Source organism: Toxorhynchites rutilus, chromosome 2 (assembly GCF_029784135.1).
Source record: "Toxorhynchites rutilus septentrionalis strain SRP chromosome 2, ASM2978413v1, whole genome shotgun sequence".
In the NCBI taxonomy this organism is placed as follows: Eukaryota; Metazoa; Arthropoda; class Insecta; order Diptera; family Culicidae; genus Toxorhynchites; species Toxorhynchites rutilus.
This window is the reverse complement of record NC_073745.1, coordinates 123,137,985-123,163,772: the sequence shown is the minus strand read 5'-3', so window position 1 is coordinate 123,163,772 and position 25,788 is coordinate 123,137,985. Positions and strand designations below refer to the sequence as shown.

Here is a 25,788-nt window from a genome sequence, read left to right as displayed (position 1 = left end):
TTTAAAATTTGACATGACCATTTACTCGGCCTTTTTCTGTCCTTGTTCCAAGCATGGCTTTATAGCAAGTTGGTGTTCCGTAGGACTACCTCTATTCTTTAAATATAAAGATCAATTTCAATGTTTCGGTTGGAAAAGTGTATAGATTTGGAACGTTAATATCTTTCCAATTAATGGATAGATTTTGATCAATAGTGAAAATCCCCTGCATTTTTTTGCCTAACCCGTAGTGGTTTGCGTTAAAAACAAATTAATAATGAAACAAATAAAACAAGTTTATTTTTAATATGAAATAGTTTGTAGCAAAGTATCAGTTTTGCAAATAATTATGGCGTTAACTTACATGGAATGGTTCTTTTTCTCGATGTCACGTTGCATCAACCGGGAGGTATAAATTGTATTTCTCTGTGGTTTCAATTCTTACCAATTGCTATTCATTTGGCAGTCAACTAGGCAGCAGTTTAAGCTATGTTTTCTGAACTGGCCCTCTTCAAGACTAGAGACACATGAACTGCAAAAGTTTAAAGTCTCTATAATTCTTACCTCTCTCTCTCTCTCTCTCTCTCTCTCTCTATCTCTTTCTTTCTCTCCCATTCTCTCTCTTCAATTCTAGTTTCACTCTAGACAACAATCAGTCTACCCCGTATGTTGAGAATGAAATTTAATATTGAGACTATCAAATCTGATTCTTGAAGGTTACGAGATTGCAAACTTAAATTTATTTAGAACTGGTATGGTTGCTTCACTCCTTCACCTACAACATCGAGTCTCGCTCTAAGTGCACTTGCATATCACAGTGCGCTAGGAAGCCAGAGTAGTGAAATCACTCGATGCATGATCGAATTAAATCATAGACTAATGGGTTAAATTACTCTTCACGTGCAGGCAAGCTTGTTTTTGTACGAGGGATAGGGACCGCACAAAAAATCGTACAAAGCTTCACCAGCAGCTTTGCTAATGCATTGGATAGGGACCGCATAAAAAAATTCCTCTAAGAAAATAACTTAACCTTCGAATTTTCGAACGGAACTTTCTTAAAAATATTGATTTCCACGAAAAACTACTTTATGCAAAATTTCAGCTCGGTCGGACTTCATTTACACTCAAGGTTTTGATTTTTTGGCTACTCAGTCCATCGTTTTCGGGTACAATAATTTTTCCGAGATGACACCAGATCTTGACGTTTTGTGCATTTTTAAGTCATTGGGCATCGAAAAAATTTCGATTTTCCAAATTTCCTTTTCCTTTTTTCCCTTGGAAGATTTTTGTGGATCAAAAAATCAAAACTTTGAGCACCCCTAAATCACGTCCGATTGAGCTGAAACTTTGCACAGGTAATGTTTTTTGGCCAAAAAACAAAATGTACATGGTCGGTTTTTGAAATTCGATGATGACATTTTTTCCATACATCTATTGCCACCCTATTGTAGGTATATTGAATTCGATGTGCTTTTAATTGGATGTCGGAACTTGTTATTTTTAGAAATCATGTCATGACCAGCATATTACATTTGATGATAGTATGGGAATGTGGATGGGAGGGAAAAATTTAGATGCAAACTGTTGTTTTCCCACTGACGCTTGTGAACAAACCATAATTTATGCTTTGAAATAAATCTTATCTTAATGATCCAGGGTTGTAAAGAGTGGAACGTGGACGTAAATTATTATGGGGTTTAAAAATTGAAACATTCGTTGTGTTTTTTTTTTCATTTTAATAAGTGATCTGCTCACTTGCGCAGATCATGAAATCAAGCCTTTCCTCCTTTGAATACACATTATACCTACATTAAGGTGGCAATGAATGTATGGAAAAAATTTCATCATCGAATTTCAAAAACCGACCATGTACATTTTGTTTATTGGCCCAAAAAATGATCTGTGCAAAGTTTCAGCTCAATCGGACATGCTTTAGGATTTAGGAAAGTTGTTGGAAAATGAATAAACTATTCAGGAAAAAAATACTTTGAATACACTGTTAAACAAAATTACTCGAAAATTGAATTTAATATTGTAGTTTTTAATCGAAATGATTAAACATATTTTTATTAGAAACCCTTTTCAATTTACCAAAGTTTGACGTATAGTAGTGCCGCGTCGGTCTCAACCAAATAAAGTTATGAATTTTTGAAAATTTATGAAAAATTTATGAATGAAAAAAAAAATTTTTGAAAATAAATTTATGACTTTATAAAAATTTATTATCATGTTTTGAGCTATAAAAAATTTTAATATCAAATTAAATTTTTGAGCAGGATTTTCTAACGGTGTATTTGGAATATTGGTTTTCCCGAATAGTTTATTTTTTTTTATTCTTTACTAGCTGACCCGGCAATATATCAATACCTTCAAACATTCACGTTTTCTTACTATGAGCAAGTTCATGGGTACAATAGCAGAACTGTTCATTGATTGATCTTCTATTCGATCCCGTTGAATTTACCTTTTACTATAAAATTCCTAGTATTCCTAGTTTCTCATTATAATATCAGATTATTTTCAGACATAATTCTCGTTCAATATTTTTCAACCACTTAACATAACATGCAAATAACATGTTTCTCCGATACATGGAATAAATGTTTTGTACAGAAAATATGATAGAATGAAGACAGCCCTAAATCGGACAATTCCTTCTTCGAGTTCTGCTCTTATCAATACATCCGGCGATCCTTTTTTTTGGTATAGATAGAAGAAGACATAGGAGTGCGTTTCATCACATTAAATTCCATTTCCAGTTTCGAACAAAGATCAATTTCGCCAGCGCAAACATCAAATGGACTAACAGCACTTGCACTATGTAATTGAAGAACATATGGGAATTTAATTTTCCGAATTTTCCCTTTTTCCGTCAAAATTTTCCGAAAATTTTCAATTGTCATGTTTGGTTGGAATATTTTTGGTTGAAATATGTGTAATATTTTTGTGGGACCCCCTCTTCATTCCATTTATTGCACCCTAAAACCTCCATATGCCTAATTTGGTTTCATTTGCTTGATTAATTCTCGAGTAATGCAGAAATTTTGTTTCATTTGTATGGCAGCCCTCCCTTAGAGAGGGGGGTGGAGAGTCTAACTACCATAGAATCGTTTATTGCACCTCAAAACCTCCATATGCCTAATTTGGTTTCAGTTGCTTGAATAATTTTCGAGTAATACAGAAATTTGTGTTTCATTTGTATGGCAGCCCCCCCTTAAAGAGGGAGGTGGAGAGTCTAATCACCATAAAAACATTTATTGCAGCCTAAAACCTCAATATGCCTAATTTGGTTCCATTTGCTTGATTAATTCCCGAGTAATGAAGAAATTTGTGTTTAATTTGTATGGCAGCCCCCCCTTAGAGAGGGGGGGAGGCGTCTCAAAATATCACGAAAACCTTCCCCGGCCCCAAAAATCCCTACATACCAATTTTCATATTGATCGGTTCAGTAATTTCCGAGTCCATAAGAATCAGACAGACAGACAGACAGAAATCCATTTTTATATATATAATAGATTTGAGAGGCCTTCAGCCTCCTGGGCTGGTTCGCCTAAAGGATAGTTAATTGATTTCCCAACATTTTAAAAAAAATCAGAGAGGGTAGCGTCAAAATCGACTTTAGTATGGAATTGCTCCATATTAAAGATAAAAAAAACTAAATGTCCGAAAACTTCATCAATGATTGCACAAAAAAATCGAAGAAAAAAAGCGCACTAAAACAGGTTTTTCTGTATAATCCGTCGACCATGAGTAGTTATCGTCGGAATTTCGTTAGACCCTTACTGTAAAACTTTAGAATTATTTTATTTGTATTGTATTTAATCCACTAGATTCTGCTTGCTTTAGTATCAGTATTGGTTCCACCTACCGTTTTGATTCCTTGATTTCTATAGACATGGCGTGTTATTTCACTATGACATATTGTATTATTACACCCATCACAGTGACTCTCGTGGGATGCGTATATTGTAGACACCCTTTCACACATGTTTTCATGGTACAGGCTATTTTGGTGACGAAACATAAGCAGAAGGGCGACCCCAATGCATTATTTGTAAGAAACATCAGATAAATCATTTGTTTAATTTGAAACTCGCTGTATTTCAACAACAATACGAAAATTCCGCTGAAAGGCGTTTCCCTCTCGGAACAGCGTTGGAGATGAAAAAAAAACCAAAGTGTGAGTGTGATAATTGAACCACTTAACGGATAATTTATATTTTTGAGTCACTTTGCTGTGACTCCGCGTGACAGACGCGTGGTCCATTTTCGATGCTAAGACACTGGATGTTACGCACTATACCAACAGCGGAATTGGAACGGACGGACGATTCTCGGTGCAGCTGAGCTGTAAAAGCGTGAAACAAAAACGAGAACACTCATAGCCAGTGGCTCAAACAATTATGGAAGTCGTTCTAGAAGTTCTTTTTTCCGAAAACCCACGCTTGATCCTACAACCCGAGTGCCATCGTCTACAACCCGAGAGAAATGGCAACATAATGTATGGCTTCCTCTGTTGATTAACGGCATTGTTGTGTTTACAGTGGAATGCCATAAAACGGATATAGAGTTAAGCTTGTTTGATACCATTCGCTATACTTTAGAGTTTTAATTTTAATTCGCTTTGGAAGATTTTAAATTTGTTTACATGATGCCGCCTCTGCGTTTGTTATACATTCTGCTACGAGGACTAGCGGTGGATCTGATTCCATTCTTACTATCGATGTTACAACACCCGAACAAGCTCGTTATTAAATTTTATTCTCACTGTTTCGTATGTTAGTTACTTATACCGATACCCAGTAGCCCAGCACATATCTGGATATGTTAATTCACATTGTTTCACCCTTATAATGGAGTGCGAGAAACACACAACAGAGAAAAATTTATGATCAAAACAAACATTTCCCCATCCGACCATCAACTTGAACTCTTTCCTCTTGTTACGTTCCAATACCGGCATACGGAGCTCATAAAACACTGTCAAAAACGCGGCAGCGGATTTTCCTCTTTGGTTTACTTATTTCACCCTGTGAAATCGAATCACGTAAGTGTGTCAGAGATACACCGCTGCGGGAAAAACAATTTGGTTGCATTTATTTTTTTATTGCCCCGCACTTTGCACGGCTGGAGGTGGTGTTTCCAGGAAAGGAAGAGGAAAACAGCTAGAGAGAGAGAGAGAGATGTTTAATTTTGAATACGGAAGCTTCTGTTTAAGTAGTAACCCGTTAGCGGGAACCGTTTAGATTTGGGGAAATGATATGCTTGTTGGAGCCGATGTTTATTGAAGAGGAAACGCCCCGCGCAGTGGAACTGGAAGCACAATCAGCAGGTCATCCGTTACTGGGCAATTGAGGGCACCGCTTGTTGTGTCTTCCCCGAAAGTAGTTGCCGGTTGATGAAGAAGGTAACTGAACATAACAAAGGTTTATCAAACGGATGTTAAAGCTAGCCACACACCGGGGGCGCTCGTTGAGATTTTTATGGAGCGGTTGCGTTATCTACAACTTTTGAACTTCTGGCGGCAGGGTCAACGAAAGATGTGATCTAGTTTTAATCTTATCATGTCTGACTTTTGCCAAGAGCTACTTTCTTCCTCCGAATGCTTGAGATGCATATTATCCATTCATCTATTCCATTCTGAATCTGCACTGTAATATGGATTTTGAATCTGAAATCTGAATCAGGAAATCGAATATGGGATCTGAATGTGAAATGTGTAATATAAGATCTAACATCTGCGATTTTGATGTGTACACTGAAAGTGGAATGAGGTTATTCTCTTTAAATGATATTCAGGGGGTATTCTAGTCTATAAATTTGGAATAAAATTGATTAAGGTACACCGGGGCAAGTTGAAATTCGGGGTAAGTGAAACGGAAATCATAACTTTTACTAGGAATGACGGATTGACGTGATAAAAATATGTATAGTAAACATTATCTTTGAATCCATTTTATGACAGCCATTACCAGAATAATGAAAACGCTTTAACGCAATCAGCGCCTTTGTTTACTTTCCTTTTTTTTATCCCTTTTGTTTATTTTAGGCTCATTAGCATTTTAGCTGTAACAGAGCCGAATTTTAATCGTGTACATGTCACATATTTATCATATCTATAATTAGCACATTACACAGTTGCCATTTTTCGGCGTTAGAGTATTCCCTTCTATACCATTGCAAATGGTACATATTTACACAGTAGCCATTTAGGCGAAAGAGTTTTGTGTTCTTCCATTATCCACAGTTAAGACTGGACAGCGGAGACAGTCGTTGATCCATTGTTGAGTTATTTATAGAACAGCAGCCCGATATTTCTGCAGAGCAGAGCAGTTGTATGGATGAATCGATCTTATTTCAACCGTGGATCGATCTCCATCGCTGATGATTGTTGCGTGGACGTAGCTATTCTGTAACAACACAAAGATGGTCAATGGGGGCCCTGAGTTTTGAACTCACGATCGATCGCTTACTAAGCGAACGCGCAACCAATGTGGCTACGGAGACCCCCCCTTTTACTTTCCTTGTTTCGTGGAATAAAAACAAACATTTTTGCGCGCCGACTCAATCGGTCCGAAAACACTGATTTTTTCATAAATATCGTCAGAATCGCACGTCAGGTAATCAAATAGGGATAATTAAGTGTAGTGGTTTTGAAAACTAAACTGAATTTTTTTTTCGTATTGCTCTGAGCACTTAAACTTACCCCATGTTTTTTCAACCCTGGGGTAGGTTGGAACAAGTTGGAACATGCGTTCCGAAGGGCTCTCCTCTAACATGAAAGTGTCTAAAATAGTATTCTTGATGTTATTGTTTCGTATATTAATTCCTAGTATGTAGTGTCCGTTTTGTGTTTTTTCAGACTACTCCCCCACATCTTACGTGTACCAAAACCCTTTTTTCCAAGTGTTTATATGTAATTCTTCCACACTAAGTTTCATAAATCAGTTGTAGACAGTTCAAGAAGCAAAACCGCACATTAAACTCATTATAGTTCCGCGTTGTAACTTACCCCGCTCTACGAGAAAACGGAAAACAATACGTATGAAAATTAAACATTTTCAAAATCGATATTTCCAGAAACATCCAGTGTGGACCCTATTTTTATCGAAAGTCATCTGCTATACCTTGTATATGCTGCAAACAGATTTCAATTTAGTGATTTTTTAGGATAACTTTCAAGTTGAACTTCGAAAAAATCGTTTCAACTTGCCCCGGTGTACCTTATCTTTCTTCACATTTCTGGAGTATAGATATTCAAGAAGGATTAGAAGGATTTTTCGAAATTCTCAGTATTTACCGTGTTGTAATCATTTTATTTAGGTGGTATCTAATCTGGTACGTCCTTGACCCAAAACTTCGAACACGTTTTTCTCGAAACTACTTTTTTCAAGCTGGCGTACACGATATCTCAAGTTGTACTGAAACGGTTTATTTCAAATTTGATATGAACTCATCTTTATAAATCTCTCTCGCATCAATCAATAAAAAAGATTTTTTTGTAGATTTTACTATTGAAAAAAATTAAAATTATTAAAAATTGAAATCGTCATAAAAAATGTGCTGTAAAACAATTTTTTTTTCAAACCGCCGCACAGTGCGTTGAATGCATAGGAATTAGGGACAACAATCATAACAGCAGAATTTTGTCAATGTGGCACTAGTGATCTTTTCGGATACACATTGCTGGTATTAATTACAAATTTATTGCATCAATGGCAAAAGTGTCTCATATTCAACGGATAATAAAAATAAAGTTGTGTATTGATTATACCTCATATGATTTATTTTGGTTTATTTGAAACAAAAAAAAAAAATGATGACATTTTCATCTTTTTTTAATTTATAAACAAAACTGCAGCTTGCTCCAACCACATATTAGAAGCTTTTCTTTTGCATTCTACATCTATTCTTCCTTCTCATTTCAAAGTTATCGTCACTAGAAATATCTACGTTTTTCTAAATTTCGTTCTCAAAGCTTTCTGCTCCACGGTTAGTCAAGAAATACTGATATAAAACATGCGAGTATAAACATGATAGATCTGCAGAAATTTATAGATTCTGGGCGGGAATTTTGCCACAAGGTTTCTCCTGTTTCAACATCAATTAATTTGATGGGCACCATAGCAATCAAGAACAAGACTTCATCAGTTGCGTTTTCATTTGAAAACTTTTGTTTGAAGGTACTGTGGCTAGAACTGTCATCCATGAACCGTTCACAGATAAATTTCGCTCTTGTAGGCTTAGTTATGTGCAAGGTTTCAACTGCTGAGTAAACCGCCTCCTGACTGTCCACCATTGCTGATGTCACCGAAACCGAAATGTTATTCGGGATGAATTTTATTCTTTGCTTGTTTCAAGGCAAACAGATTTGGAAAGCAAACTTTATGTAAAATGGTTACCACCTCTCGAAGCGCAATATATTTCTGGTCCGTCAGATTCAAATCTACAAAAAGAGGTAATGCTTGAGTAGGTGTTAAGCACTTGTTGCTATCTTCATTTAGTAGGATTAAATTACCAGAAATGTTATTGAGGCGTTATTAGAAATTAGTTCTGCTACTTGCCGTCTTTTTATTCTATCTAAGCAACTCTCAAAATCCTTCTGGGGATGTCCGCAAGTTGTGCATCCAGTGGGTTTATCGTTAATCTCTTCGGAACTGACCAACAGAACTGGTGACTGCAGTCACGTTTTATGTTTCTTCATGAATAGCTTTTTTCCTCGATCACACTCTTTTCAATTTTTGTCCCATCCATGATATTCGCTAGGGAACCACGCTATAGAGGCGACCGGACTATCATCTGGTCGACAAGTAATCAGAAAGCGGAAAACGCATGAGGTTCCACGATTCTCATTACTTTCCACCTACTTTTTCAAAAACTTGATGATTGAGGAACAATTGACGCTGACTTACGAATAATTCAAATTTTTAGAACTGCAGGAAACTGCACTTATTACATATACAGTGTCGGACAAAACATTAAGATCACTGATCAAGCAAACAAAAAAAAGAAAGTGACAAAACTTTGAGAAAAAATAATGCAATCCAGTGCTTCTATTCATTTATAATAATTTATTTGCTCCTTCTTTCAACGTTGTCTGTCCATCCTCTTTTTGTAATTCAGCGGCATCTGGAATCAATTAGACCAAAGAAATGTCCTAAACCTGTAGGACCAATTCACCCCACAGAAACGTGTCCATGTCTCCCCACACAACATGCAAAAAAAAATTTTTTTTATCCCATTTATTTATTTAAGGCTCATTAGCATTTTAGATGTAACTGAGCCGAATTTTAATCGTGTACATGTCACATGGTTATCAAATCTATAATTAGCACATTACACAGTTGTCATTCGCCAGTATTCCTTCTATACCATTACATATGGTACATTCACACAGTAGCCATTTAGGCGTAAGAGTATTCTTTTCTGTTCTTCCATTATCCAGTTGGACCACCGGACAGCGGAGACAGTTGATCGATCATTGTTGAGTTATTTATAGAACAGCAGCCCGATGTGTCTTGCAGAGCAGAGCAGTTGTATGGATGAATCGATCTTATTTCGACCGTGGATCGATCTCCATCGCTGATGATTGTTACGTGGACGTAGCTATTCTGTAACAACACATAGATGGTCATTGAGGGCCCTGAGTTTTGAACTCACGATCGATCGCTTACTAAGCGAACGCGCAACCAATGTGGCTACGGAGACCCCCATGCAAAAATTAAAATGCAATTAATTTCATTTATTGTTATCAAACTTACAGTTTCGCTACATCAAATTGTTTCTCTTCTGTAGGCGAACAAAACTTTACTGCACAATACACGAAAATTTTGTTTAATTAGCGGGAGAAACCTTAAAACCACTATCGGAAAATTTACATTTTTTGACGATCAAAGTGCTTGCTGTGTTCATGCTACCATTTCCCTCTACTTGTGAAGTTTTACTAAGGTTTTTTACTTTAGGTACGTACGGTTCAACAATAGAAGGAAATGACATTATAAAAAACCCAAGTTGAGCCGTAATTTTTGAGATAGAGCCGTAATTTTTGAGATAAATCACCCCATATGACCAAATCATCCCGTATTACCCTACATTTTGTTTATTGGTCCATAAAAATGACATGTGCAAAGTTTCAGCTCAATCGGACATGATTTAGGGGTGCCTCAAAGCGCTCAAAGTTTTGATTTTTTGATCCTCGAAAATCTTGACCCATTCCATGAGGTTATGCACCAAAGAACCAAATTTCAAGTTTAGTTTTTAGAGAAAATTGAAAACGTAATTTTAATGAGCACTAGTTGTATCATAAATTTCTTGGAACGAATTTGATTTTTATGCGTCAACCTTTGAGAGAGGTGAGTTTAAAAAACTATATAATTATATTTAGAATATTTTATGTTTTCAGTATTTTATGTTTCTTCAGATATTTCTGCACTTGCTTAACCAAAATGCAATGTATATATACAACTGAATGGACTTAGCCTTAGAGCGATGTATGTGGAGTTAGACAAAGAAAGTACACATACAAATGCACACGCAGACGTCAACGGCTAACGATCAAAGTCAACGTCCAAGTCAAAGTCAAAGTCATCTTTAATACGCAAACATAAGCGCCCTCGCACAGGTACGCGTACATGCACACAAATGCATACAAAGAGTTTATCGAAAATTTCTGATAGCAAAATCAAATGCGTTCTCCCTGTAGTGAGCGCCACTTGATGAACCAGAATTGTACTAGCCATTGATGGCAAGCGCCAGAGTGAACGTGTTAAACAATCACGATGTAAAAATTGCAGGTTAGGACAACCCCGAATTTTCCCAAATAACGGCATACCGTGTATTACAGGTAACAGATAGATTCAATTTATATAGTTAATTTTGATGAACATACCATAAGCAATTACAATTGCCTTATTTCGCAATGTTTCACAATCTAAAAGAACATTGAACCCATTTTGCATACAGGTCAAAAATATTTCTTCTCTGTTTTTGAAGCAATGAAAACACAAAATGGCGCTGAAACGCTAGAATGAAGAGAGCCAGAAAAAAGTCACCAGGTTATCAAATTATCAGTATTATGACACCTTTCATTTGACACTACTGAAAATTCGGTAGGAAGCACCGTTATTGAGATACAAAGAGGGGTAGGTTATGCATCACTGGTCGCGTTAGGACCACATTCCCCATTCCCTTTCCCTTTGAAAGGGGAAGGGGATATTTCAGAGGAAAGTGAGCAGTATTAGAGCAATAAAAAACATAAAAAATAGTATATAGCTTGCTACAGTACGGTGGTTTTTCTCAACTTTTTACAACTTATTGATTATGTGACGTGACAACGCTTCGTGGAGACTGTTTTTTCGCACAGAGCGCATGGACACGTCACAAAATGAATGCCGATTTTTGCAATGTTCTTGCGATTTTTTTTGAAAAACTGAATATACAGGAATCACCGTTTACCTTTTGTTGACAAATCATAGAACAAAGTTTATTTGTGTGTTTTGAATCGGAATCGAAAATACAACATTAATGTTCAAAAGTCGGAAACCGCAAAAAGGCAGGTGTTGTCACGTCACAAAACTATTGGGCTGACAACAAGCGAATTGAGCTGTAAAATATTTTTCAACTAGAGATTCTTGTAGGAAATTTTCTCAATTTTTCTTTGATATCGTTTACTATTTGGAAATTGTGTGATTTATACATGAAAACGAGAAAAAAAAACTGTTTTAGTGAGTCAAAACGTTGTCACGTCACGTTGGAATGGGTCCTATACGAATTGTGGTTGCCGGCTGGCTTGTTGGGTTTTCGTATGGCTATGACTCCAATGAGATACATATAGAGGTGGAGCAGTAGGCGAAGTATATCTGTATTGTCAAGCAAAATATCGTGTCGTCATTATTTGCACTCAACGTGGAATTCATATGGAAGAAACAAAACAGTGTTGAAAGTACTCACGGTTGTATGATAATTTGAGCCTAAATTCACATGAAATCATTCAACTGTTTGTTTTTAACAGATGACAATTGTATCGTGGCTTATTTCGATTATTTATGTGGTAAAAAGGTCCAGAGAGCAGTCGTTTTCTTAGTTCTCGAAAGCAGTAACATTTTCGGTGAAATTTTGATTAAGTGGCGATCATTCTCTCACATCATACACACCGACACTGAGAACCTTCGAAACATCAACTTCATAACGTTAATATAAAGAAGCTTCGTTTGTTTGTATGAACGTGGGGGAGTGAACATGGCACATGGAAATATCACTTTTATCCGTCTTTTTCGACGTAATTTCACAAATATTCACTGCACGCTATCACAATAGCCTCATATTCAGCGAGAACTCTAATAAAATGTACGTTTTTAATTGATAAATTACGCCCTGAAAATAGTATTTTCACATGGATGCGGTGGGCAATCAAAGATAAACACCGCGTCTGACGTCACTATTTGAGAAATAGTTATGGCAGCGCATGCTATGTCGCTCGAAACTCTACCATCTTCATTACCTTTTTTCCAGTACATTGTTATGACTCTAACTTTTCTCTAGTTGCACGGAACAATGTTTTGCTCTAGAAATTTGTTAAACAAGTTCAGCATAGGTCGTTTGGCAGAATCGGGGCGATTCTTCAGTATATCGAACTTTATCTTGTCCACTCCAGGAGCCGAGTTGTTACACGAAACAAGGGCAAATGAGAATTCTACCATTGAAGATTTTTCATATTTGTTTTGGAGCGGAATGTCACGTACGATATTTTGTGCTGGAACGGAATCCGAGCAAACCTTCCTCGCAAAACTATAGATCCAACGATCAGAATACTTCTCACTTCCGTTCTTGTGGCTCCGACCCCGCATACTGGATGTGATAGCAATGATTGTTTTTGTTCGGTTATGCAGAACGCCGTTTTTTTCATGGAATTAAATAGTGCTTGATATTTTCCGATTGTTTGATAGTTAGTTATATGAAATATATATTTTTTTCCATTGTAATAAATTTTTGTGGAGTGCCTAAATAATTTGATGCAAAAGTTCAATAGTTTTCTTTCATGACAGTTTTAGAGCCATTGAAAAAAGTGTTTGGGTCAATAAGAAACAACCATCGTAGATTCTTTACTTTTCGATGAAGCGATTATCATACCACACCGTTCGGCCGGCAAAAAGTAAAGATAAATCATATTGTCAACATCGTGACAGCTTTTTTTTGACACTACTGATAATTCAGTCGGCACCGGTCGGGATAGGACCACCTTCCCCCCCCCCCCCCTATCAACATACCACAGGAATTAAAACAAATTAACGTTAAATGAGTGAATTGTGCCCACTCAGTTGATGGTCGCATTGAGGGACAGGCGATTGTCGCAACAAAAAACATAACTCATTGAATAATTGTAGGGACATTCACTTCTGGATGCCCACTGAAAGATGATCTGTGTGACGCCTTCTCTGTCAAATAATAAATATGGGAATGGGAAGTAGGTACATACAGCCGGGTTAGAGTGATTACCGCATAAGTTTCTCGTGCAACCAAGAAAACGACCCGCAACTCGACTCAGTGTGGAGAAAACAACACAACACCGCAACACATTGGGTGTTGTTTTGAAAACTTGCCAGACAGTCGACAGAAGTCGAGACGACGTCTTTTTGCCCCTTCAAGACGGAGTCAAAATCACGCTTCGATCCGACGTAACTACCTAGCCTAGCGTGGAGCAGCAGGAAAAATGGCAAGACCAGATGTAGATTCCATTCCAGTGCCTTCAGATCAAGCGCTTCAATCGAAGGGAAATGGGCAAGACACGAAACTAGTCGTGTTGTGCAAGCAAATTGCTCGTCTATGAAATAGAAAGCAAAAAAAAACGATAACTCGGAGCGAAATCGAAAGTATATTTCGCTGACTATCTTCGTGGTTCCTTGCATATGCTCACGATTGTATTGACAGATTGGTTGTAGCGTGATCGATGGACAGTTTTTTCACCTCGTACAGTACGACTTAAAGTTTAAATTTATTCTACCTATAGGTGAAATAAAGCGAAATTAAATAATTGAAATGATTGGTTTGTGCGCAAATTATGCAACATCGATTCGAATCTATCACATTTAAATGTGTTCGGTTGTTACAATCGAGTCATGCCCATAATGTTCTGCTCGAATGAGGAAAATTGGAAAACCAGTGAACGGAAATCACACTTTCAGAGAGTGCTATTTGGACGTACCTAGCAATTATTTATCAAAACATCGGAAACTCCACAGCATCATTCTGCAATCTTAACGAGACAAGCTTTTTAATGATATACCAATAAGGCATGTAACGAGAAGTCAAACTGCAGCATGTGTCAGTAACGGTTTATGGAGAGGTGCAGTAGCCAGATCAGGTGTTTACTCTATCCGCAACCTCGATTTAAGCTTTGAGATGTGAAATGCTAATTAGCGGTAATGACTTTATACCAGCGAAAAAGTTGAATACCCAATCCACCATTTACATTGTTACTGAGTCCGATTTTACGTAGCCTACATACAAATAGAAAATACATACAAATAGAAAATATCTTGTAATTTCACTGCAGATGCACTAACGCTGAGATGATGAGTGGTTCGTTTGCGATAACAAGCACATTCCAATATGCGTAATGATGTAGCGTTGAAGCGTATGGATTTTTGATGGAAATGATCGTTATGATCGTTGGCTTTTCCAAATGTGCTCATTTATAAATGTACACAGGTAAGTATGTTGATGGCAGTGAATGGATGCACATAGGCACATTTCAATGCGTTCGGATAGTTGCACCTATCGATTTAATGATCCAAGGCCGGCGGCACACTCACTGCTGAATATAAACTGCTAATTACGCATAACAATATGCAAATTTATGCTGTAAACGACATTCAACTTAAAACATTGTTTTTATCTACATTGTTGGGTGATGATTTACAGGACAGATACCCACGTCAAACACATTATGCTGGACGGAGAACAATGTGAATAGGAATAAAATTCATAATTCCACAAAAACGAGGAGTTAAACTTTACGTTTTTAATTTGTTCAAGTACAACAAGAGTAGGTTGACATGCTAAAATATCCCAACTTACGCAAATAAGACTTAAAGCTCGAACATTCAGTCGACCCCACCAAACAGCTTCTGTGTGATTAGCATATTCCAAGTTACATACACCGGACTATCCACATTTTTTGCAACGAAGGCTCTCATGAGCCAATATTCCACACATCTGTGTACGGTACGTTCGGTTGTTTGCTTTAATGAAGCAAAAACTGTTGTGCTAATGTTTATCCAATCTCAATGGTAGAACATTCAGTTCTCTTCAGTACCGCGTGTGTCGTGCAAAAATCAACGGTAAATGTTCGTCACGTGAGAGAGCACCTCCATGTTTGGGCAAACATTCCAATGGTATATAATGAGCGAGTGTCACACCACGAAACCACTTGAAATAATTGTTCAACGAATGAGTGAAAATTGTTGTGTTTTTTTGCAACAAAATAAACCACTTCTGGAAACGTTATGTATGAAAACCTGCGGTTCATCTGCACTTTAGCTTTTAATTTTCTTTCTTAAACAGAAATACGTTTTTTTCCAAAATATATATATGTTTGTATTATGATTAGGTTTTAATGAAGCTCATGAAAACGAAAGTTACGAATTTTTCATACCGAGAGTACGCATAGCATTTTATACTTCTGGTGCAATTTGCGAAGCAGTTCTCCTCTAGTTTACTGTGAATTTCGATTGATCGGCTGAAAAACGGCTGAACATATCAGTATGAAATGTTCAAATAAGTTTAGGGGAAACACTTTTAATTAAAATATTACAAAACATTTTTTAAAACATTAGTTTTTGCCATTTTTGGAGTTTTGAAAGCTTCCGCTCGATTTACAGGGCAATCGTTATTTATTGAATCATTCATCGTCGAATGGTATTAGCGAGGGGCATTTTCTTATTCAAACATGCATTGAGAGGTTCTACAGAATGTTACAGGACTCGAATAAAAGCTGATTGATAAGGTTAATCATATTTGCTATCGACTTAGTGAGCACAAAATTGTGTTTTCATCTTCATGCGCTCATTTTTCACGAAGTTACAGCAATTCAAAAATCACCTGAAAATTTAGACTTGACGCTCTGTTCCTCCAATTTTTTGTCGAGTGTATTTGTTTATCATATTTCATCAGCGCATCCGCTATGGCTACAAGCCTCCAGGTTTAGTTTACTTGTTTGCTTGTTTGTTTTTAAGAAGCTTCATACTTTGCAGTTCATTCGCCTCTGTGTTTTGGCGTATGCACATATTATCACAAAATTATGTTTGTGAAAGGAGATGTATAGCCTAGTCATCAGTTCTTTCCCTATCACAGATTCCATTATCGAGCACATTACAGTACCTTAAAATGGGGCTCATTTAATAAGATATGTAAACGGCGCAAAAAAAAGTGTAAAGTCCGAAAAATCAGTTTTTTTTATTTACAATTCTTTAATATTTTGTTTTGTAGAAGAATATAATTTTCTTTGTTGTAAAAAGTGCGTAGAAATCGAGTTATCGAGTTATAAGCTTTCTAAAAACCAAACGGTAAATACATTATAGATTTCATTATGTTGCTTCTTATTCATATTTCTATACAGATGTAATGTAAGCAAACTAAATGCTTGCATTGAGCGACACAAACCATTCCCAAAGCACATAAGTAACTTATTTTGGAAATTACTTCTCACCCTCAAAACGATCTTTATATCAAAGTAGTTTTTCAGCATCTTCTATCAGAATTACATTGTCTACGCTCCTAAATCGTCATTATCGAAGAAATAATCAACAAGCTATACTACGTAGTACCTTTTGCAGAACGGCAACAGAAAATCTGAATCGAATCGGCTGTTGAATGTTCACCATCAGCTTTTAACCGAAGGACACAGCTCTTACCGGTTTCTCACATCTACTTGATATGCGTTGCACTTTGATGGGACGTTAAACTTGGAAACAATGCACAAATGCACTAAAATTTAATAATCTATCGAAAAAAGTCGCAAACAAACCAAAATACTCCTAAAGTCACACATGCCCGCTTCCGGCAAAAAAAAGCATATGAAAATCATTTTTTTATTTATCGCGAATATTGCTTTACAATTTATCGATTTTTTTTCTGTGAATGTTGAAATGATCGAAAGGGTGAAAAGGATCGATAGATTGCCTGATTTTATGGAAGCTGCTGAAGATGGTTGATTGATGATTCATTCTTCTCACGAGATCAATACGAAAGCTGGCCATGTGTCGAAAATTGTGTACCAAAAAAACCAAAAATATTTACGTGTCACTCAAACATACACAAATATTCTCCGTCTAACGGAATAAAAATCGACACGGAGTATCTTTTCATTGAGAATCCACCTCGTTTTTGAGAATAAGTATTAAATAAAAATAGAATCGAAAATTCTGAAAAAAAATAAGAAAATGTTGGCATCTTCCATTTACAACTCACAGTCCAAAACGATTCCGCGTCGAACGTCGTCGGCTCGCTAGCTGGGTGACTGATGGATTGTCGATTATATTTTGTTCCACCAGCATCATTATTTCACAATTCGCAACTACCTGACATCTACCTTTGGCAACGCATGAAAACATAAACAATGTGTGCGCCTGGTGCCAGTAGCATTCTCCAACTGACGGCATGAAAATTGACGCGGTGCCTCCAGCGAGCAAAATTGTATCACTTTGTATGGATCCAACGATAGCACGAGTACGGAGGCTCACGGTTCTCTGGTGGAAATGTGTCTCTGGGCGCTTGGACTTGCAAATTCATAGCGGGAACTTTTTCTGAACAACAGCTCTAGGAAGAACTGATAATTTAACTCCTTCTGCTTGTTAAACGGTGGAATCAAACACGTTGCGACACGAGCGAAAAATCACACGCGTTGTATTCTCGTTCAGGTTGCGAAAGGAAAATTGTCTCTCGTTTGCTGCTGCGAACCTTTTTTCAGTAAATATCCTTCCTTTCCTCCCAAATTGGCGACTATCCGACGTATATATATATATATATATATATATATATATATATATATATATATATATATATATATATAACTTACGTTTTTAAATTAAAGGAGAGCGTTTTTAAAAAAGAACTACACTTGTTCACTGTAAGATTAAGACTAACTTTATTATCGCTTCCAGTTTACATGACTTATGATTTATGCCTACTCAATGAGCCGAAGGGAATTTGATACCTACATTCTCGAGTTGCGTACCGTTGCCTGTTATGCTGATTCGTGTTGTGGTGTCTACGTTGAATATGTTATTTCAGTGAAGATGGGACGTTTGGCCAAAAGTGATGATGCCGCTGTTTAGGTTGTTCGAGCTGGTGCATGGCTGGTGTTGCCGTTTGGAGTTGACGGTAACTGCTCCCTCATGAAGTTCGAACCGTCCCGGTTCGATTTTAGCGGATGTTGGTTTCTCTGAATTTTCCTTCTTCTCTGGTAATGTTCTGCGGGGTTCTGGGAATGGATGCTGGCCAATTTTAAATACGTTACTAGTGCGTTTGTTGATTTTCGTTATGGCTATTACTATTCCAGAAATTATAATTATCGAAAATATTCCGATATTTGTTGAGATATGGATTGCAAATGATTCTTCTATTGAATCCATTCGTTCACGGTTGCGGATGTTTAATTCTTGTAGTTTTTCTATAGTTATATTCTCCTCGAGAGCGCCTTTTTCTATTTGTAGACCATCTAGCGATATTGCCAGTGGTGTTTGTTTGTTGTGTCTTTCTTGTGTCTTTCTCAGACTTTGTGCCATTGATGATTACTGCACAGTTTGAGAAGTATATTAGAAAACTACCTGATAGTGTTCTGTTTGTCAGTTTGCAATCCGTTTGTATGAATACTTTTTGAACGTCCTTCAGCACGATATGGAAATCAGTTAGCCGCTTGACGCCTGAATTGGCATCGTGATCCACGAAGCTGCACTTTCCGGAAAATCCTCGTAGGATTTTGGAATAACATGCGTCGTTGGAAACGTCTATCAGATTGTTCTGATCGCACATGGTATTTTGTCCCACAGGTTGGCATCGCCCGTTGAGAAGATAAGTTGATTGGCTTCCTACTATTGCTGTCCTTGATGGTAGTTTTAGAGATGTTCCGTTGATTGGTAATGGTTCCAGCAGCAACTCGTTAAATATTTCCGTTTTAACAAATGGCACTGAGATAACAAAATATAATTTGCTGTTCTTAAAGACTATTTTTATACTTATAAATTCATAAGCCTGTTCTGAATTAAGCAATGTAATGTTCTGTTTTTCTAACTGATGCACTATGACTTTTAATTCCTCCGGTTCTAGGAAGTTCCTCGAAATCACATTTACGCGAGCTAATTGAATGGTTTCGAATACGGTGTCTAGGTGGTTTCGTATTTGGTCTAGGTGAAATGAAACTCTGATTACTTTGCTGAGGGCCGTGAAATTTTGGTTTACATTGTTGGGATCTAATATAGCTTGTCTATTTGAAATAATTTGTTTTACCAACTTACTTTGTTGGTCATTAATGGATTGGATTATTTTATTTATTCTATTTTGTAGTTTTTCATTGATTGTTGCTTGTAAATTGTTTTCATTAATTAACTGTCGATTTCCTGCCTTGAGATGTTCAATCTCCGTGTTAATTCTGTCTAAATCTTCTTGGTCTAGGTTTCCTGTAATTAATTTTATTGTAGACCCTAAAAAATTGAAGGCTCCTCTTCTGTGTCTCTCCTTAGGGGAAAGGATTCTGTATAAGTTTGTAATTTCATGCATTTTACTACGCAACATTCTTGTGATTTCTCTGATGTTAGGAAAGGTTTCTAATCCGGTGATTATGGTGTTGAGTTGGTTAAGTATAGGTTGGTATAGGTCGAGGTCTACTTCGTGATAAACGTGAATATGTCCGTTTTTGATGAATGTTGATTCCATTCGTATGGTCAATAGTCCGGGGTTTGTTGAAATGTCTTGAATTTGAATGATTTGTCCAAAATAAAGTTGCATTTGCAGAACAAGAAGGATCAACAGACAAAGTGCCATCTGAAAGAAAAAATATTATTAGTTATTATTTATTCTTTTTATATTATTTTTGTGTAATCTACGATTCGAGTCGTCAATAAAGCTTTTCAATCTGTCTTCGACAACTTGAACCGTTGAATATCGTTTTCTCGTTTTATTCCGAATTCCCTGCACTTTATGTAACACTTGCTGATCTGGGACCAATTTTGGTTCGTCTTCCAGATGCCGGTTGTGTTGTTTATGTGTGTTCCTTTGTGTTTTGGTCAGTGTTAATACGACTTCGTCATATAATTTATCTCTTTTTGCCAATATTTCTTCGGCGTCCAGAGGTCTTTCATCTTGGTCCTTGATACCTAAAAAGATTTCTCGGGGTTTCATGTTAGTTGCAGAATGTATGGTTTCATTATATAAAGTGCAAGAAATTCTGTATAATTCTTTGTTGGATAGTGATTCATACTTATGCCTATTACAACGATAAATCTCGGCGAGTGTACTGTGGAATCTTTCCACTATTCCGTTGGTCTCGCTATGATTTGTCGGTGTAAAATATATTTGTATGCCTAGGTCATCGAGGAGTCCTCGAACCTCAATAGATCTCATGGATGGCTCGTTATCGCATACAATAAGTTGAGGTTTCCCATGAGTGCTAAAGAACTTCAGAAGGGCTCTTCTTATATCTTGTATTGTTCTGGACTTGATACTTACTAAAACTCCGAACCTAGAGAATTTATCTACAATGGATAAGAACATATCCGGTTGAGATATGAATATGTCCACATGGATAATCTCTAGTGGCCGTTTTGGGATGGGGGTCTGTCCTAGTTTGATTTTGTAAGGTGCTCTATCATATTTGGCTTTATTGCATTGATCGCATAATCTTATGTACGTTCTGATTTTTCTTTTCATGCTAGGGAAATAGTATGTTCGAGAGATTTGCTGAAGATTTTCCTGAATACCTCTGTGGGCGAAATCGTGTTGTCCTCGTATGATTTCGTTCTGGCGTTCTTCGGTAGTGACGTCTTCTAAGGTGATTTGGGATATTCTCATTCTAAAAGTTTTATTTCGGCTAAAATAGTTTTTGTAGACTATTTGAAGAGAAGGTAGGACGGTCTCTGGACAATTGATGCAATTTAATTTTTTTGGATTTGTGTAATCACGTAGTATTCTTAGAAGGGTCGGAACTCCGAAATGTAATTTTGTTATCGTTTTTCTGAACACGCGTGGAAAAATCTCTTCGACTTCTTCACTGTCTGTCTGTCCAATTTTTAAAACTATTTGATTTGAAAATGCATTCAGTGGTTTTAGTGTCATAGGTATGAATTCCGAGTCATCCGTGTCTGCCGAATGAACGGTTGCGTCGTCGGTATCGTTTTCGTCTTCGTTATTATCTGTGTCTTCGTTGAGATTGATCTCTAGGGGAATCCGAGATAGGGAGTCGGCAACAGTGTTTTGTTTGCCTGGTCGGTATTTAATGTCATAGTCGTATTCTTCAAGATCTAATCTCCAGCGGATCAATTTACTGTTGGGGGTTTTCAAATTTAAACCGTAAGTCAAGGGCTGGTGGTCAGTGTATAGTGTGAATTTGCGGCCAAATAAATATGGTCGAAAGTATTTACAGCCCCACCAAATGGCTAGTAATTCCTTTTCGATCGTTGAGAGATTTTCTTCGGATTTGGTTAGAGTTCTCGAGGCGAACGCTACTGGTTTGTCTCGACCTATTATGCCTTGGGATAATACGGCTCCAATCGCGTGGTTAGAGGCGTCTGTGGTTAAGATGAAGTCTCGTGTAAAGTCGGGGTATTGCAGTATGTCGCTACTTGTTAATATATTTTTACATTTGTGAAAAGCTTCAATAAATTCCTCTGAATGATGGACTTCCTCACCTTTCCTCAAACAGTTTGTTAGGGGCTTTGCGATTTTCGCAAAGTCTCTAATGAACTTCCTATAATATCCTAACACGCCGAGGAACCCACGGAGTTGTTTCTCATTCTTAGGTAAAGGCCACTCTTTTATTGTTTGTATTTTATTGGGATTAGGCTTAACGCCCTCTGGAGTCACAATATGACCCAGGAAAGCAACTTCTTTTTTCAAGAATTCGCTTTTGTCCAACTGAAGTTTCATGTTAAATCTTTTAAGTCTATCGAAAATTTTACAAAGGCTTTCAATGTGTTCTTGAAGACTGGTGGAGAAAATTATAATGTCATCCATATACACAAGGCATATGGTGCCAATATAATCTCTAAGGACATTATCCATCACGCGTTGAAACGTGGATGGAGCATTCCGAAGACCAAATGGCATCCTAAGGAATTCATAGTGCCCATGCTCCACGCTGAAGGCGGTTTTTGGTATGTCCCGATCTTGAATTTCAATTTGGTGAAACCCACTAGCTAAGTCCAATGTAGAGAAATAGTGACAACGTCCCAGTTTGTCCAATATTTCATTTATATTGGGTATAGGGTACTTGTCTTCGATAGTCTTTTGGTTCAATTTTCTATAGTCTATCACTAGACGCCATTTTCGCTTCCCTGATGCGTCCTCTTTCTTGGGGACAATCCACACCGGGGAAGACCAAGGGCTGCTCGAGTGACGAATAATACCCTGATCGAGCATTTTGCTTATTTGCTGTTGCACTTCAGCTTTATGGCAATAAGGGTATCTATAGGATTTCGAGTGTACCGGTATTTCATCTTTGGTGTTAATTTCGTGTTTAATAGCACTTGTGAAGGTCAAGTTTAGTCCTTCTTGATGAAATATATCGCTGTATTTCTTTATTATTTTGAACAGATTTTGGCGTTCTTCTGAGTTTAGGTGGTCTGAGCGGATTTGTTTCAGCAGTTCTTGAGGGTTATTATTCATTGAATCAGGAGGTGAGACTTCGTCAAAATTGTTTAATTCGGAAAAAATAGGTCTGTTTGAATTAACTTTCACCGGACAATGGCTAGTATTTCTAATCATGACAGTAGCTTTATTATCGGTTGATCGATAGAGTCCTGGAAGGATATTCACGTCGTTTGTTAAGGAGTAAAGTTCTGGAATATAGAAGTCACCGTTCTGTATGTCTATTGGAAGTTTTATAGGAACCTCTTCATTTGCATTCAAGTTGATGTCGTAGGAATTAGGATATTTCCTACTCATCTGGATGGTATAGTCTGGAAATTTAAGTGTGTTAGAAGAAGTGATTATGTCGGCTTCAAGTTCAGTCAATGTTTGATAGCCAATAAGTCCGTCAAAGTAGGGATGAAATTTGAACAAAAAGAATGTGATGGGAGGTTTTCCATCGAAGGGAGAAAATTCAACGGATTCGCTAATGGAATGGGTGCCGTTGATATTTCTGACGAAAGAATGATTTAGTTTGGAAATTTTTAGATTTGCAATTTTCGCAGGATTGATGTAATTTTTGTTAGCGCCACTGTCTATCAAAAATTTCATCTCTCCTATTTTCGTGTTTAATTTTACATATGGGATAAAATTTGTTATCTCCCGTTTGAACTGTCTGAATCCGGTTGAAAATTTAAATCATCTACATTTCCTTCTGTGTTCTCAGATGTCTCATTGGTTTCGATGTTTCCTCCGAAAATGTTTGGATCATTTTCTGAATAGATGTTGTTATGGGGGTCATAGTCTGGGTAATTTCCCTCAACCTTCGCTAAGGCATAATTGTCATTTTCAGCATGTCCATAATCGGGCAAATATGTTTCTTCACAATGTTCGAAATGATAGTTGGGACTTGGGTGAAAAGGATTTAAATTCTGGCGTGGTTTAAAATGGTTATTATTGTTTCTATTCATGTAATTTACGTTCCTACTTCGGATCGAGTGATCCACCTCCATAGGGACTGGTTTGGGAAAATTATTTTGATGGTTTTGTCCAAACTGATTGCGGGGAAAATTAGGATTTGGTTGCTGGGTGAAATTATTTCTGAAAATTGGGGGTCTCTGAATTGGGTTTGGAGAGAAATTAGGTTGCCAATTGATTGGTTTGGGGTTCGGTGGAAAACGGGGTACGTTCACAGGACCATTGTATGGTGCTGAAAATTTAAAAGGATTCACTGGCCGGGTAGGTATGTTTGGAGGAATAGGAGCTCTTGGATGATTAAATGGTTTCGGTGGTAGCATTGGTTTATATGATTTTACATAATTATAGTTTTGCTCCTCCATACAAAGTCGGAGAGCGTCTTTCATTGTAGTGGGGCATTGGGCTCTAATGATTGGTCCTAGCGGCTCTCTTAAGCCAGCGAGGAAAACTTTTAGCCCTATGTCCTGGAAAAATTCTTTCTTTGCTTGTTTCACGGCTGCATTTTGTTCTGTTATGCTCAGATTATTTGTGAGCAGTGAAACGATGTGCGATACCTTGGAGTAAAATTCTTCCACGTTTCCGATTTGGTTCAATTTGAAGAGGTCTCTGGTGAGGGAGACCTCGTCACGCCTGTCGCTGTAATGTGTGATTAGGGTTTGTTTTATCTCGGCCCACGTTAGGTTGGTGCCGTATAGTTCGAGTACGTTGTCAGCGTCCCCAATTACTTTTGTGCGGATCGCTTGAATCCACACTCTATAGACGTTAGTATTCTGTGCCTCATTCAGCAGAGGGATTATATTATCAATCCCCTTTAAAAATGAGTTTAATTTTAACGGGTTTCCGTCGAAACACGGAAGATCCCGAATAATTTGGGGCGTCTGTAACGATTTTAGTATCGATTCCGTTCTTTGCTCCGGCACTTGAATCACCTGCACGGGGTTCGCTTGCCTGTTGGCAGCCAGTTGGGCGGCAAGTGATTGAGCATTTCGCTCACCTTGCGCTGCTTGGATTTGTAATTGAGCGATCTGCTCATCCTTCTCGGCCAGACGGCTGGCCAGTTGTTCCAAACTCGCTTGGAGAAGTTCGAGCTGGTTCTCTGCCATGTCTCGGCCTCGATTGAAATTCCTAAATCGCTTAATTTTGGAAATTAAAATTTCCTTGTTTAAAAAAGTATTTTACTTGGTACCGGTTATAAAAATTCACCTTTTTATTCGTTATTAAATCACTAAATATTAAATCACTACACCTAGTCTCTAGGAAATTAAAATATCTTTTTATAAAGTTTTTCACTTGGTACCGGTTATAAAAATTCACCTTTTTATTCGTTATTAAATCACTAAATATTAAATCACTATACTTAGTCTCTTTTTGCTTACCTTAATTTTTGCGATATTCCTTCGCTGGTTCTGATCGCTTGGTTTTGTTAGTTGTCCTTGGGGTGCCACTACAATCGATAAGCCGTCGATTCGGTCACACACGCGAACTTCTAACTAAAACCGCAATCCGCACGACTGCGCCACTTACGTTTTTAAATTAAAGGAGAGCGTTTTTAAAAAAGAACTACACTTGTTCACTGTAAGATTAAGACTAACTTTATTATCGCTTCCAGTTTACATGACTTATGATTTATGCCTACTCAATGAGCCGAAGGGAATTTGATACCTACATTCTCGAGTTGCGTACCGTTGCCTGTTATGCTGATTCGTGTTGTGGTGTCTACGTTGAATATGTTATTTCAGTGAAGATGGGACGTTTGGCCAAAAGTGATGATGCCGCTGTTTAGGTTGTTCGAGCTGGTGCATGGCTGGTGTTGCCGTTTGGAGTTGACGGTAACATATATATATATATATATATATATATATATATATATATATATATATATATATATATATATATATATATATATATATATATATATATATATATATATATATATATATATATATATATATATATATATATATATATATATATATATATATATATATATATATA

The 25,788-nt window shown here is 37.1% G+C and overlaps 1 protein-coding gene across 3 annotated transcripts in view; it reads left to right on the top strand.

The window, feature by feature from the left end:
• The window catches only part of LOC129764826 (ras GTPase-activating protein raskol), a 355,896-nt gene that overhangs the window by 29,491 nt on the left and 300,617 nt on the right, over nt 1-25,788 (top strand). The window lies entirely within an intron of this gene.